This window comes from Pseudophryne corroboree, chromosome 2 (assembly GCF_028390025.1).
Source record: "Pseudophryne corroboree isolate aPseCor3 chromosome 2, aPseCor3.hap2, whole genome shotgun sequence".
NCBI classification, from domain to species: domain Eukaryota; kingdom Metazoa; phylum Chordata; class Amphibia; order Anura; family Myobatrachidae; genus Pseudophryne; species Pseudophryne corroboree.
In genome coordinates this window covers 637,768,789-637,782,806 of record NC_086445.1, presented here as the reverse complement: position 1 = coordinate 637,782,806, position 14,018 = coordinate 637,768,789, and the positions used below count along the sequence as shown (strand labels likewise).

Genomic DNA, 14,018 nt, shown 5'->3' with positions numbered 1-14,018 from the left:
CAGGAGCTCAGTGACACCCAGAAACGCCCACTTCATGTCACACTTCCTGCGTTCGGCCGTGCGACTCGAATGTTCGTTACACTCTGTGCAAACCCACGATGCTCATTGTACGAGTACAACGCGCCTGCGCACCGCAATGAAGCTCAAAATTGAGCTCAGGTGCTTCCTATTTCCACTGATCATCCTTGAGATGTTACTACAACTTAATTGGAGTCCACCTGTGGTAAATTCAGTTGATTGGACATGATTTGGAAAGGCACTCACCTGTCTATATAAGGTTCCACCCTTGACAGTGCATGTCTGAGCACAAACCAAGCATGAAGTCACAGGAATTGTCTGTAGACCGCCGAGACAGGATTGTCTCGAGGCACAAATCTGGGGAAGGGTACAGAAAAATATCTGCTGCTTTGAGGGTCCCAATGAGCACAGTGGCCTCCATCATCCGTAAGTGGAAGAAGTTCGGAACCATCAGGACTCTTCCTAGAGCTCGCCGGACGTCTAAACTGAGCGATCGGGGGAGAAGGGCCTTAGTCAGGGAGGTGACCAAGAACCTGATGGTCACTCTCTCAGAGTTACAGCATTCCTCTGTGGAGAGAGATGAACCTTCCAATAGGACAACCATCTTTGCAGCAATACACCTATCAGGCCTGTATGGTAGAGTGGTCAGACGGAAGCCACTCCTTGGTAAAAACCACATGGCAGCCTGTCTGGATTTTGCCAAAATGCACCTGTAGGATGAGAAACAAAATTCTCTGGTCTGATGCGACAAAGATTGAACTCTTTGGCGTGAATTCCACGCGTCATGTTTGGAGGAAACCAGGCACCGCTCTTCACCAGGCCAATACCATCCCTACAGTGAAGCATGGAATGTGGGAAAAAAGAATGCAGCAATGTACAGAGACATCCTGGATGAAAACCTGCTCTAGAGCGCTCTTTTCCTCAGCCTGGGGCAACGGTTCATCTTTCAGCAGGACAATGACCCTAAGCACACAGTCAAGATATCAAAGGAGTGGCTTCAGGACAACTCTGTGAATATCCTTGAGTGGCCCAGCCAGAGCCCAGACTTAAATCCGATCTCTGGAAAGATCTGAAAATGGCTGTGCACCGACACTTCCCATCCAACCTGATGGAGTTTAAGAGGTGCTGCAAAGAGGAATGGGCGAAACTGCCCAAAGATAGGTGAGCCAAGCTTGTGGCATCATATTCAAAAAGACTTGAGGCTGTAACGGCTGCCAAAGGTGCATCAACGAAGTATTGAGCAAAGGCTGTGAACACTTATGTACATGTGATTTCTTAATTTTTTATTTTTAATAAATTTGCAAAAATCTTTTTTCACGTTGTCATTATGGGGTATTGTGTGTAGAAATTTGAGGGATAAAATGAATTTATTCCATTTTCGAATAAGGCTGTAACATAAAATGTGGAAAAAGTGAAGCGCTGTGAATACTTTCCGGATGCACTGAATTATCATCACATCTATAGCGCCCTCTAAATCTGTTTTTGTGTTGGATGTTATGTATTTGGACTCAAACTAAAAGAGGGTCTTTTTACAGGTGCAGCTATCATTTCTGAATAGTGCAAGATAAGGTCATTCTTTTCCACTCATTTCCAGTCTATTCTGAACACCTCACAATATTGGCCGCAGCGGCTGTGTGACGTCACGCAGCCGCTGCGGGCCGGGGAGCGACGAGTAGCTCCCGGCCAGCACGTTAAAGCTGCGCTTGCCGGGAGCTACTCCTAAAGTGCAAAAGCATCGACTGACATGCGGGACGGGATAGCCCTGTACTAAGCGTCCTCCTGCATGTCTGTTGTCATGATCGTAGCCCTGCAAAATTTTGCAGGGCTACGATCAACTTGAAATGACCCCCATTGTTTTTAGGTCAAAAGGATGCACCGAGGTAGCTGGATGACTAAGCTAAGCGATATAAGTGGGCAGCACAAACACGTGGCCCATCTAGGAGTGACACTGTAGTGGAAGACAGGATGGCAGTTTTAAAAACTAGGCCCCAAAGAGCACATAATGCAAAGAATAAAAAGAAGTGCAAGATGGAATTGTCCTTCCCACTCAGGGTGGTCTTCAGTATGCCGAATGTCGGGAACCCGGCGCACAGTATACCGCCGCCGGAATCCCGACACCCGGCATACCGACAGCTGTTCTCCCTCGTGGGGGTCCACGACCCCCATGGAGGGAGAATAAAATAGCTCGCCACGCTGTCGGTATGCCGGCGGTCGGGCTCCCGGCGCTGGTATGCTGGTCGCCGGGAGCCCGAGCGCCGGCATACCATACTACACCCCCCACTCACCCTTATGTTGTATACAGTAAACAGGACATACACACTTTAACAAACCAATCATTTCAGCGACAGGGTCTGCCACATAACACTGGCTGAAATTATTGGTTTGTTTGGGCCCCCACCAAAAAGAAGCAATTAATTTCTCCTTGTACAAACTGGCTCTACAGAGGCAAGATGTCCTCCTAATTCTCATCCTCCAATTCCTCAGTCCCTTCAGTGTTTACATCCTCACAGAGTATTCCTGCTGGAATCCACCATCACAGGTCCCTGTTTACTTTCTAGAGGCAATTGCTGGTAAAGGTCTTCCTGGAGGAATTTATAATTCATTTTGATGAACATCATCTTCTCCAGATTTTGTGGACGTAACCTCCTACGCCGATCACTGACAAGGTTACCGGCTGCACTAAACCATACCTCCCAACTTTGAATCCTACTAGGTCGGGACAGTCGCGTGGCGTAGCAGTTTGCGTCCCAAAAAGGGGCGTGGCTTTGGATTGGAGGGGCATGGCCTTGATTGAGTGGGCGTGGCTGCGCACCAAGGACCCATTTTCCAGCATTTTGGGGGCATGCCCAGTGCTCCCTGAGCAGCGGGGCAGCCCCCTGCTCCACTCCCAGGACTGAGTGGATGGCGTGCGCACGATTCAGAGATCACTCGCTGCTTTGCCAAGCAGAGCAGCGGGTTACCAAAGTATCTCCCAACTGCCCCCGCACCCGCGGGACATTGTTGCCCACGTGAGGCACAGCGGGACAATGTCCAAATAGCAGGACTATCCCACTGGAATCGGGACAGTTGGGAGGTATGACTAAACACTCTTTCAGAGTACACACTGGAGGCAGGGCTACTTAGGTAAAATAAAGCCAGTTTGTGCAAGGGCCTCCAAATTGCCTCTTTTTCCTGCCAGTATGCATACCGACTGACATGCCTACTTGGAAGCTGTCACCCATGTAATCCTCCACCATTCTTTTAACGGTGACAGCATCATATGCAGTGACAGTAGACATGTCAGTAATTGATGTCAGCTCCTTCAGTCCGGAACAGATGTCAAAACTTGCTCCTGACTGCTCTGCGTCACCACCAGCAGGTTGGCTAGGAATTATTATTTTTTCCTCACAGCCCCAGTTGTGGGAGAAAATCAAGGAGGAGCTGTTGACAGGTCACGTTCCGCTTGAGCTGACAATTTTCTCACCAGCAGGTCTTCGCACCTCTGCAGGCTTGTGTCCCCTGGAAAGAGAGATACAACGTAAGCTTTAACCCTAGGATCGAGCACAGTGGTCAAAATGTAGTGATCTGATTTCAACAGATTGACCACCCTTGAATCCTGGCAAAGCGAATGAAGGGCTCCATCCACAAGTCCCACATACTTAGCAGAATAGCTACTCCTTTAATTTATCCAGCTGCTTCTGCAAAAGCCTGGTGAGAGGAATGACCTGACTCAAGCTGGCAGTGTCGGAACTGACTTCACGTGTGGCAAGTTCGAAGGGTTGGAGAACCTTGCACAACACAGAAATCATTCTCCTTTGCACTTGAGTCAGGTGCATTCCCCCTCCTTTGTTTATGTCATAGGTGGATGTATAGGCTTGAATGGCCTTTTACTGCTCCTCCATCCTCTGAAGCATATAGAGGGTTGAATTCCACCTCGTTACTGCCTCTTGCTTCAGGTGACGGCAGGGCAGGTTCAAGAGTGTTTGCTGGCATTCCAGTCTTCGGCACACAGCCGCTAAATGTTGAAAGTGGTCCGCAATTTTTCGGCCCACCAACAGTATCTCTTGCACGCTCCTGTCATTTTTCAAAAAATTCTGCACCACCAAATTAACTGTGTGAGCAAAACATTTGACATGCTGGAATTTGCCCAGATGTCATTCTCGCACAATATTGGTGGTGTTGTCAGATATCACAAAACCCCAGGAGAGTCTAAGTGGGGTAAGCCATTGTGCGATGATGTCCCTCATTTTCTGTAAGAAGTTCTCGGCAGTGTGCCTCTTACAGAAACTGGTGATACACAGCGTAGCCTGCCTAGGAATGAGTTGGCGTTTGTGAGATGCTCCTGCTGGTGCAGCTGCTGTTGTTGCAATACATCTACCCAGTGGGCTGTCAGTCCTTAGTTTGCCCTGCTCCACTTGTCCACATGTCCGTGGTTAAGTGGACAGTGGGGACCACTGCATTTTTGAGGACACTGAGGACACTTTTCTTAATGTCCTTGTACAGTCCGGGAATCGCTTGCCTAGTGAAGTGGAATCTAGAAGGGACTTGGTTCTGGGGACACAGTATGTCCATCAACTGTCTAAATCCCACTGCACTAATGGCAGATACTGGATGCACGTCTAACACCAGCATAGTTGTTATGGCCTCAGTAATCTGCTTTGCAACAGGGTGACTGCTGTCATATTTCATCTTCCGCGCAAAGGATTGTTGGACAGTCAATTGCTTAGTAGTACAAGTGATCTTCTCACTTTCTTTTTGGGATGACGATCGACTCCCAGCAGCAACAGCAGCGGCTGCAGTAGGCGTAGCACTCATGGATCCTCTGGAGGAATCCCAAATAGGAGAGGACTCCTCAGTCATGCCAGTGACATGGCCTACAGGACTACTTCCGATCCTGACTGAGGGGAAAATTGACGATGAGGGAGTTGGTGGTGTGGCTTGCAGGAGCTTGGATACAACAGGAAAAATGGATTAAGGTGTTACTGGACTGTTTACGCTCTTACCCAAAGTTTCTGAACTTGACAATGACTTATGATGAATGCACTGCAGGTGATGTATAAGGGAGGATGTTCCTAGGTGGTTAATATCCTTGCCCATACTTATTATGGATTGACAAAGGCAATAGATGGCTTAACACCTGTTGTCTGGATTTGTGGAGAAATAATTCCACACCGAAGAGGTGGATTTTTTTTGTATTTTGCACAGGCATGACATTGGGCTTTTTCATCCCATGGACAACAACTGTTTCCACTGGTGCCTTATTCAAACAAACCACATCACCATCAGAATCCTCATTGTTAACTACACCAATATCCTCCTCATCCTGGTGTACTTTTACAGTGACATGCTCAATATCAGCAACTGGACTGGCGGTGCTCCTCCCAGCACTTACAGAGGGCGTGCAAATGCTGGTAGGAGCCTCCTATTCCCATACAGTCTTGGGAAGGTCAGACCTAGACATCGCAACCGCGGACACACTTAGACTCTCCTTGGGGATTTGTGATATCTCTGGGTCTGAACGCACAGTTGTTTTTTCCTGTGCTTTAACAAGCTTTATTTTTTTGAGAGGGAGGAGGACTTCCATCTTAATGAGAAGTTGAACCACCAGTCATGAACATAGACCAAGGCCTTAGCCTTTCCTTTCCGCTTCATGTCGTGAATGGCATATTGCCAATTTTTACGATTGTCATCAGATAATTTCTATTTTGGTTATTAATTTTTGCTTTTTGAATTTTACATGCCCTCTATGACATTGTGCATCTGCCTTAGCAAACCACGTTGATGGAATTGCATCGTCAATGTCATGACTGGTGATAGCAGCAGCTTCAGCACTAGTACTAGGAACTGGAAGTGGTTCCTGATCTTTCACTATTTTTTCCTCCAAATTTTTGTTCTCCATTTCACAGGACAACACCCTTTTATTATTACAGCACACAGAACAGAATAGATCTTAAGAATTTAAAGAATTCCAAACTGATGCAGAGCTACAGAAGAAGTACAAACCTGCGTGACATCTTGATTCATAATGGCATTTCAGGTTTGAATTTGGTTCGTCCATCATATTTCCTATCTCACCAACCTGGATGTTATAAATGTCTAGGTTGCACCACATGCAGGTATATTGAGTGCGGACCGACATTTGCTCATCCTCATTCAGGTGCTAAGATTAAAATTAAGCATGTGGTATCCTGCCAAAGTTCTTTTGTAATCTACTACATAAAATGCCCTTGTGGCTAATTATACATTGGCAAAAATATTAGACAATTTTGTGAGAGGATGGCACTCCACCCGCAGGTAATTCGTGCAGCATTAGAAGGTACAGCCTGGCGCCCGCCACGTCCGAGAAGCCAGACACTCGTTAGCCAGTATGCGCATAAGATTTCATAGATCATGTCCCCAATAACATCTGAGGGGGGGATCGTGACACCCGTTTATTACAAAGGGAGGCCCGTTGGATCTTCGAACTACGTACTGTAGCACCCCAGTGCTTAAATGAATCGAACAATCTTGGATGCTTCCTATGACAGTAGTTTACATATTATTTTTGATTTGCATAGATTTGTATTGTTTCCATCACTACACTGATGTGTAATCTATACATGATAGTAGGCTTCCTTCTATACCTTGTATATGCAGTGTGTGTGTGTGTGTGTATATATATCAGTGACGTGCGGTGAGCTCAGTGGCTGGGGAGGCTCTGGCAGCTAATCAAACCGACCCCACCATAGAGGGGGGAAAAAAAGTGTAGTCCCCCATACTTCACTAAAACCAGCACCAGGTAGAACCAGCCAAAGGGGGTAATGCCATAGCAGGGGAGAAAGTCAGTGTGGGGTCCCCTTGCCATAACATTAATCAGCCCCCTAAGCCAGTCACCCCAGGGCTGGAATTCCTTGGAAAGTGGGTCCACCAAAAAATAAAAATGGGGTCCCTCCTCCCGACCAACAACCAGCACTGGGCTGATAGCCCATTGCTTTGCTCCGCACCCCTGGTAGCAGTGGGTGCGGGGTTCATGCTATGATAATATTGTTCTTTACAGGTGTCCTACAGGTCCCAGCAAGCCTGCCCCAGCATGCCGGCACTTGGAGAACCACAAGTGCCAGCATGCCCGGACATAAAGGGCCCGCTGGTACCTGTAGTCCGCCTGTAAAGAAAATATTAAAATAAAACACCACACGTTTAAAAAAAAAGTTTTATTAGTCAGGGTCTTCACCTGGAGGAGGCGGCCTTTAAGCTTTTTTGAATGGCCGCCGCCTTCCCAGGGCTTCCGGCGTCTTCCTCCAGTGTCTTAACCTGGGAGGCGGCCGCCATCTTCCCAGGGCTACCGGCGTCTTCATCTGGGAGGCAGCGGCCTTTAAGCTCTTTTGCATGGCCTCCACCTCCCCAGGGCTTCCGGCGTCTTCACCTGGTGGGCGGCAGCTGTGAAGCTCTTTTGCAGACTTCCACGGTGTCTTCTATCTTCAGGAGCTCTTCACTGCTCCTCCTCCGCCATCATACTGTCGCCGTTGCCTCACAGTGACTTCTATAAGTCAGCCGGAGGGGGCGGAGCAATGATGCGGCGAGCCGTGATTGGCTCGCGGCTGCGATCTTGAATTTTAAAAATGACGCTGAGATTAGATTAATATAAAGGAGATATTTATGACACATAATATGTGTCATAAATATCTTTGTATTATTTTAATCAGTAATGACAGGGGAGGCACTGCCTCCCCTGACTGTACGTTCCTGATATCTATCTATCTATCTATCTATCTATCTATCTATCTATCTATCTATAAATCAATCTATCTATCTATCTGTATATGTATATATATATATATATATATATATATATATATATATATATAATATGTATCTTTTTATTTTTTTTGTAATATTTATTATAAACTATGTAATTCCTTGCTCTAGTCATTATCCCAAGTATAGTGCCATTATTTCCTATTCCCAGCAGGTTGTAATGGCATCTGTACTACTAATTATTCAAGTATTTACCCACATTTAGCACATTATTGCTTGTTTACATTATTCATTTGATTATACCATCATCTGATTTATGTGTGGTGGTTTGCCGTACTAGTTTCGTCTATCTGCTGCCATCTACTGGTTATTTTACATGTTCACACGCTATATTGTTTTTTTGTTATAGCTCTGCTGTACACTCCCGGTGGGTTCCCATGGTCACGGCTCCCTGACGTCATCGGCCCCCGATGGCGTGGACACAGGGCATGGTGGTGGTCCTGATGGTGCACATTCATTTGTATGGTTAGATAAGGTTGGACTATGGGCCTAATTCAGAGTTGATCGCAGTAGAACATTTGTTAGCAGTTGGGCAAAATCATGTGCGCTGCAGGTGGGTCAGGTGTAACATGTGCAGAGAGAGTTAGATTTGGGTGGGGTGTGTTCAAATTGAAATCTAAATTGCAGTGTAAAAATAAAGCAGCCAGTATTTACCCTGCACAGAAACAATATAATCCACCCAAATCTAACTCTCTCTGCAAATGTTATATCTGCCCCCCCCCCCCCTGCAGTGCACATGGTTTTGCCCAACTGCTAACAAATTTCCTGCTGCGATCAACTCTGAATTACCCCTTATGTTCCTTGTTTTGTTTGTATGTACTGACAACATTTTTCTTTTAATTGATAAAACTAAAAAGGAAAGAAATTGACTATCTCTTACATGGGATAATTTTGAGTGATTATTTCCGAAAGAAGTTAATTCCCAGAGGCTTTCGCATTAAGAACACTCCTACTGTAGGAATGTATAACGTAGATTTTTGCCGCAAGTGGGTGGCGATTTGAAATAAATGTAGCTTCTTAGTGCTAGTGATTGAGGAAGCCAATCGGGAGCTCACTAAGATTAAGGATAATATTGAATCCTTTGAAAATGCCAATTTAGACATCCTAAAGAATGATCTGGAGATGGATTGGATGGCCACATTAAATGTACAGGTTGAGGAGCATCGCTGGGACCTCCTTAAGTTTAAAAGGGACAAGCTCATTATAGTACAGAGGGTTTACCATAAGGGAAAAGTTTACCCATGGGTAAACAACCCAGGGATCTCCACTAAACATCATCGGTTATCAAGATGGTGACATATCTGCCACACCTGATAACAGCACTGACACTTTGAACGGGAGTCCATCATCGCAAACTGAACCTGAAAATGAATTACCATCCAGCTCTGGTAAACCCCCTTAAGGGTCATGCACCTGTGCACAGTGTAAGACCCCTGAAAAAAAACAGGAGAGAGGGCTGGTGGCAAAGGAGCTGTAGTACAGAATCAAACTATAAAAAAAAGAACTTATTGTTTAATTTGTCCAAAAGAGAAGGGCCCTCCCACCTTATGGAAAAATTCTTTCCTCATTTAATGCCATCTAGACAGCAGCGCCAGCATCGGGAAGCTGAGCAGCGTCAATCCAAGATGGCGGCCACGGCTCCTGAGATTTTGCATTTCACATCCCCTGCTACCTCTCCTTAGCATGTCTGCTCCCCTGCATCCTCTCCCTCCCATATGCTGCAGTTGCCTGTCCTTGAGGGGGACACACAGACCTTAGCCTCCTATGCGGATATTGGGCCTAATTCTGACATGATCGCTGTTCTATGCGCACGAATGCAGCGTATGCAAGTGTGCAAATAGAATGCACGCATGCGAACAGAAAGAATAACACGCCTATCAAGTACAAATGCACAAAATGTGCAGCAGTGCACAAAAGAGGTGTTTACTATTTTGCTTCGCATAGGAGCGATGTGTTCGCAAGGTTGCGAAATGCACCGCCTGCATTATGGAGCTGTCGTACATGTGCGTTGCATTCACTAGTTTGCAAACAATCGCAGAATGTTTTTTTTTTAAACAAAAGTTTATTGAACCAATCACCGTAAGGATTCAAAATGTTATTGAACAATTAAGTGATCAAACACTGCAAATTGAAGAATTTGACAACCTAATTGCTCAATGACATTCAGCAATTAAGGCAACAAACATATCCTCAAAATATGTTTGATGTCCTATTTGCACAATACACTCAATACCATTTGAAAATACTATATATAAAAATATTTAGTATTTTAAAATAGTGTTGTTACCACCCCAATAAAAAAGGTAAGACACATAAATGAAATGTATGAAAAAGATAAATAGACACATATTTAAAAATCAGAGGATAGATTACATTATGTTTAATAAAAAACATCACACAATAGCTACATTTTAAAAGTTTACTTTTCATAATAAACAACAAATAAAAAAACCCATTATAATGATATTTAACAAAATCAAATAAATTTAACAAATTTTAGACATCGTCCAGCAGGGTGAGAATGTGTGCCTGCATGGCCAGTAGCTCTCTTCGGACGGCCCAGTTTCAATCCCAAACTTCAGGGTCTCTAATAAGTGGGGAAGAGTGCGAAGAATAAAAATGAAAAGCATAATAACATATTCAGATAAACCTCATCACTACAATCCATTGAGAATGCCAATGCAAAGCTGATTACAAACACACAACTTAATTGTGTGCATATCAACTCTGTTGCTCGTCACATATACTACTGATTTTAAACATATAAAAACTTACACTCACATCTACAAAAAATTATTAGCATACATATTTCATAAACATATATCTCTCCCTTTATCTAGTATAAACAATCAACTCCCATCTACACTATGCATTTATCATTTTAACGGCTCACTTGTTCACAAACACAATTGCAGGAGTTTGTTGGCCCACTACCCATCCTATGTCATGGCCTCCCACACATCATAAGATTGTCCTGTAGGCTTCATTTTAGCCTTCATACAAGGCTTATAAATTCCACAACAACACACATGACTTTCAAAATCCTATATTTCATTACAATGACATCAGAAATGTCTTTTCAATGTATTTGGAAACTGTGATAGTGCTGGAAATAGTTCCTGGAATTGTTTTAAATTCAGAATACCATATATTTAGAAAATTTGGGAGCAGGGCCTTCCTACTTCTATGTCTGTTATGACCCAGTTTTCTAACAATTGAATGTTTTAAGGTAATCTGTTGCAGTAAATGTGTCTTCAACTTGTGTCCCTCCAGTTGCTATGGAACTACACATCCAAGCATGCCCTGACTCAGTGATAGCATGCCTTAATAGCAAAACTTGCAGGGAATGCTGGGATGTGTAGATCCACAGCAGCTGGAGGGACATAGGTTGAAGACACATGTTGTAGTATAGTTTTTACAAACATAATAAAAGTACATTCAATTAATTGTAAAAAATGATGCTTACTTTCTACCATAGCCGCCCACTCATCCTCCTCTTCTTCCATTGGTGGTTGACTGCATTTGTTCTTTAGAGGGGAATAGAGGTTGGATGTGGGAAGGGTCTTGAAAGAGGGATGGAGGTTGGATGGGGGAGGGGCTTGAAAGGCAGACAGAGATTGTATGGGGGAAGGAGGTTCAGATTGAGAGGGGGAGGGCAAGTCATGGGTGGATGTAGTTTGAGTGGCGGATGGAGGTTGAGGAGGAGAGAGAGGTTTAAGAGGGGGTTGAAGTTTGAGGGGAGAGGGAGGTTGAGAGGGGGTTGAAGTTTGAAGGGTAGAGGGAGGTTGAGAGGCGGTTGAAGTTTGAGGGGGAGAGGGAGCTTGAGGGGGTGAGGGAATTTGATGGGGGGAGGGAGCTTGAGTGGGGGATGGAATTTGATGGGGGGAGGGACTGGTCTGATGTGTGGGTTGTGGCCTCCCAATCCTCCTTTGTGCTCTGCCTAAGAGAGGAACACAGTTTGAATTTTGAAGCTTATGTAATTTTTTGTTATAATACACATTAGCTACTCTAGAATGCACAAAATAAATATCCTTTTTTATGTGTTTTACCATTTAATACACGTTATATTTATCCATATTTTTATGGTTTTTATAAAAAAAAAATCTTTTATAAACTACAAATAATATAACATGTACGTAAGTCAGATCCACTGTTTGTAAATTAGTAAACAGACAACCCACACATACTGTATACATGCATACAAACATCCATGCATACCTACATACATTATCACTATCTACAGGCTAAACAACATACACACACTTATGGATGCAAATATTACTATCCGTTTAACAGCAAACAACACACACTCATACGCACACAAATCCACAGTAATGCTACAGCATGCATTACTTATGTAGCTGTATTTGCTGGTGTGGTTGCGCCAGCAAACGCAGCTGTCTGTGGCGGATGTCCGACCACCGCTGCTCTAATTGGACGATGGTCTGCCTGAAGCAGACCCTCACACACAGTCTGTGTGCGGCCTCTGCGCAGGCCGCACGCTCACGGGCGTTTGAGATATATAGTCCCGTGCTGCCTATGCGGTTGTCAGGAATCTGCATTCTCCATCGCATCACTACCTGTGAACAGGCGTCTCCTGGCTTCAGTCCTCTGTCTTCAGAGTATCCCCTGTGAATTGAACCTGTGGAACTACAGGTCCCAGCAGTTCCGTTCCAGTCCAGTTCAGTTCAGTTCCAGTTCCAGTCTTCAGTCTCCTGCAGCCTGGAGTACACAGTGCTTCTAGTTAACAGTATTTACTCCCGGTGCACTACTGAGCCCAGCCAGCAATCAGCAGTGCATTGCAGAATTACTCTCCTGATGAATCATTAGCTTCAGCTAACTCACAGCTGATCTGAACACCCAATCCAGGCCAGCGGGGTGTGTTCTCACAGAGATGCAACATCCAATCATCACAGACCACGGGGTATAAACTCCAGTTCCTGGCTCAGTCTCATCGCCTTGGACAAGTCACACTCGGTGTACTAGTGCTCCTGGTTCCCGTGTTCCTGTCTCCAAGTGGATCCCCTGTTGTACCTTTCATTGTTCAAGTCTTCAGTCTTCATTCCTTCAGCCTGCTTCAGATTCCAGCCTGCTTCAAACTCCAGCCACAGATCACTACTTCCATCTGCAGTAAGAGATTTTCCTCAGGTGTTACTCTCTGCTAAACCTGTGCACCTAATTAACAGCATTTCATCCTGTGCATTATATCCAGCATTTAACACTCTTGCTGAGTAGGACTGTCTCCTGACTGGGCCGTGCAAGGCCAAAGTATTTCTATGTTAGAAACTGTGTGCATTTACAAAATACCGGAGTTCTGCTTTTCTTCAATTATTACTACAGTACTGTTTTGCTTCCAGCTATTCAAGTTATTATTATTACCTATTTCTGTTACCTGTGACTTTTGAATAAACATTTCCTTTGGACTCAGTTACTGTTCATTATTACTACTATCAGTTGTACAAGTTATTATCCATGCTTCAGTTTCTGTTATTATTGGCTTCCAAGTAACTATCCATTGTATATCATCCCATCTGTTTCCAACTACTCTGTGACCTCTGTGACACAATAAACACCAGTGCTTGCTTATGCGCAGGACTTTTATCAAGCCTCCTTATTTTATACACCGCACCAGCCCTGACCCACTAGTGCCCCCTCTGGGAACAGATAAAACCAGAAACCTGACAGCGTTGGTCCATGATGACAGTCAGGATGTGCAGCTCTCTGATGCTGAATGCGTCAGCTCGCATGGTGCCAATGGCATATTAATCATTTTTGCTAATATTTATATAGTATGCCTGCTGTTGATTGGTTGACAGCTGTGATGCACATAAATACAAATAAGCTTTATTGCTATTAATGGACATTAACATTATGTGTATGGGTTTGCAGTTGCGAATGCAATTGTGATGGTATGCTACTTTAACCGGTGAGATTGCAAAATATTTATCAATCTTCTTGCAACCTCTATTAACTAAACATTGCAGGTGTAAATTGCGGATTTATTATATGAAAGAAAAAAAAACAACGAGTTAAGGTCGTTTTTTTTTTTTTTTTTTTTAAAGAAATAGCCATGATTTTATGGGTCCTAAGGATAACAAACTACACATATGTAGCATCATAATTTTCCATAAATAGTGAAGGAAAATGTATCAAAATCACATTTCAACATTGATCTATGCAAATACATCTATGGTAACTACAATTCACTACTTCAACTGTAATGTTGT

At 44.2% G+C, this 14,018-nt stretch overlaps 1 long non-coding RNA gene across 1 annotated transcript; it reads right to left on the bottom strand.

Annotated features, from left to right (window-relative positions):
• Window positions 1-10,248: 10,248 nt before the first annotated feature.
• LOC135051043 (uncharacterized) lies at window positions 10,249-12,892 on the bottom strand. The gene is made up of 3 exons (XR_010242008.1): window positions 12,372-12,892; window positions 11,258-11,731; window positions 10,249-10,378 (listed from the first exon to the last, which is right to left on the bottom strand). It is a non-coding gene; the product is annotated as an uncharacterized LOC135051043 (long non-coding RNA).
• Between the last annotated feature and the right edge of the window lie 1,126 nt (window positions 12,893-14,018).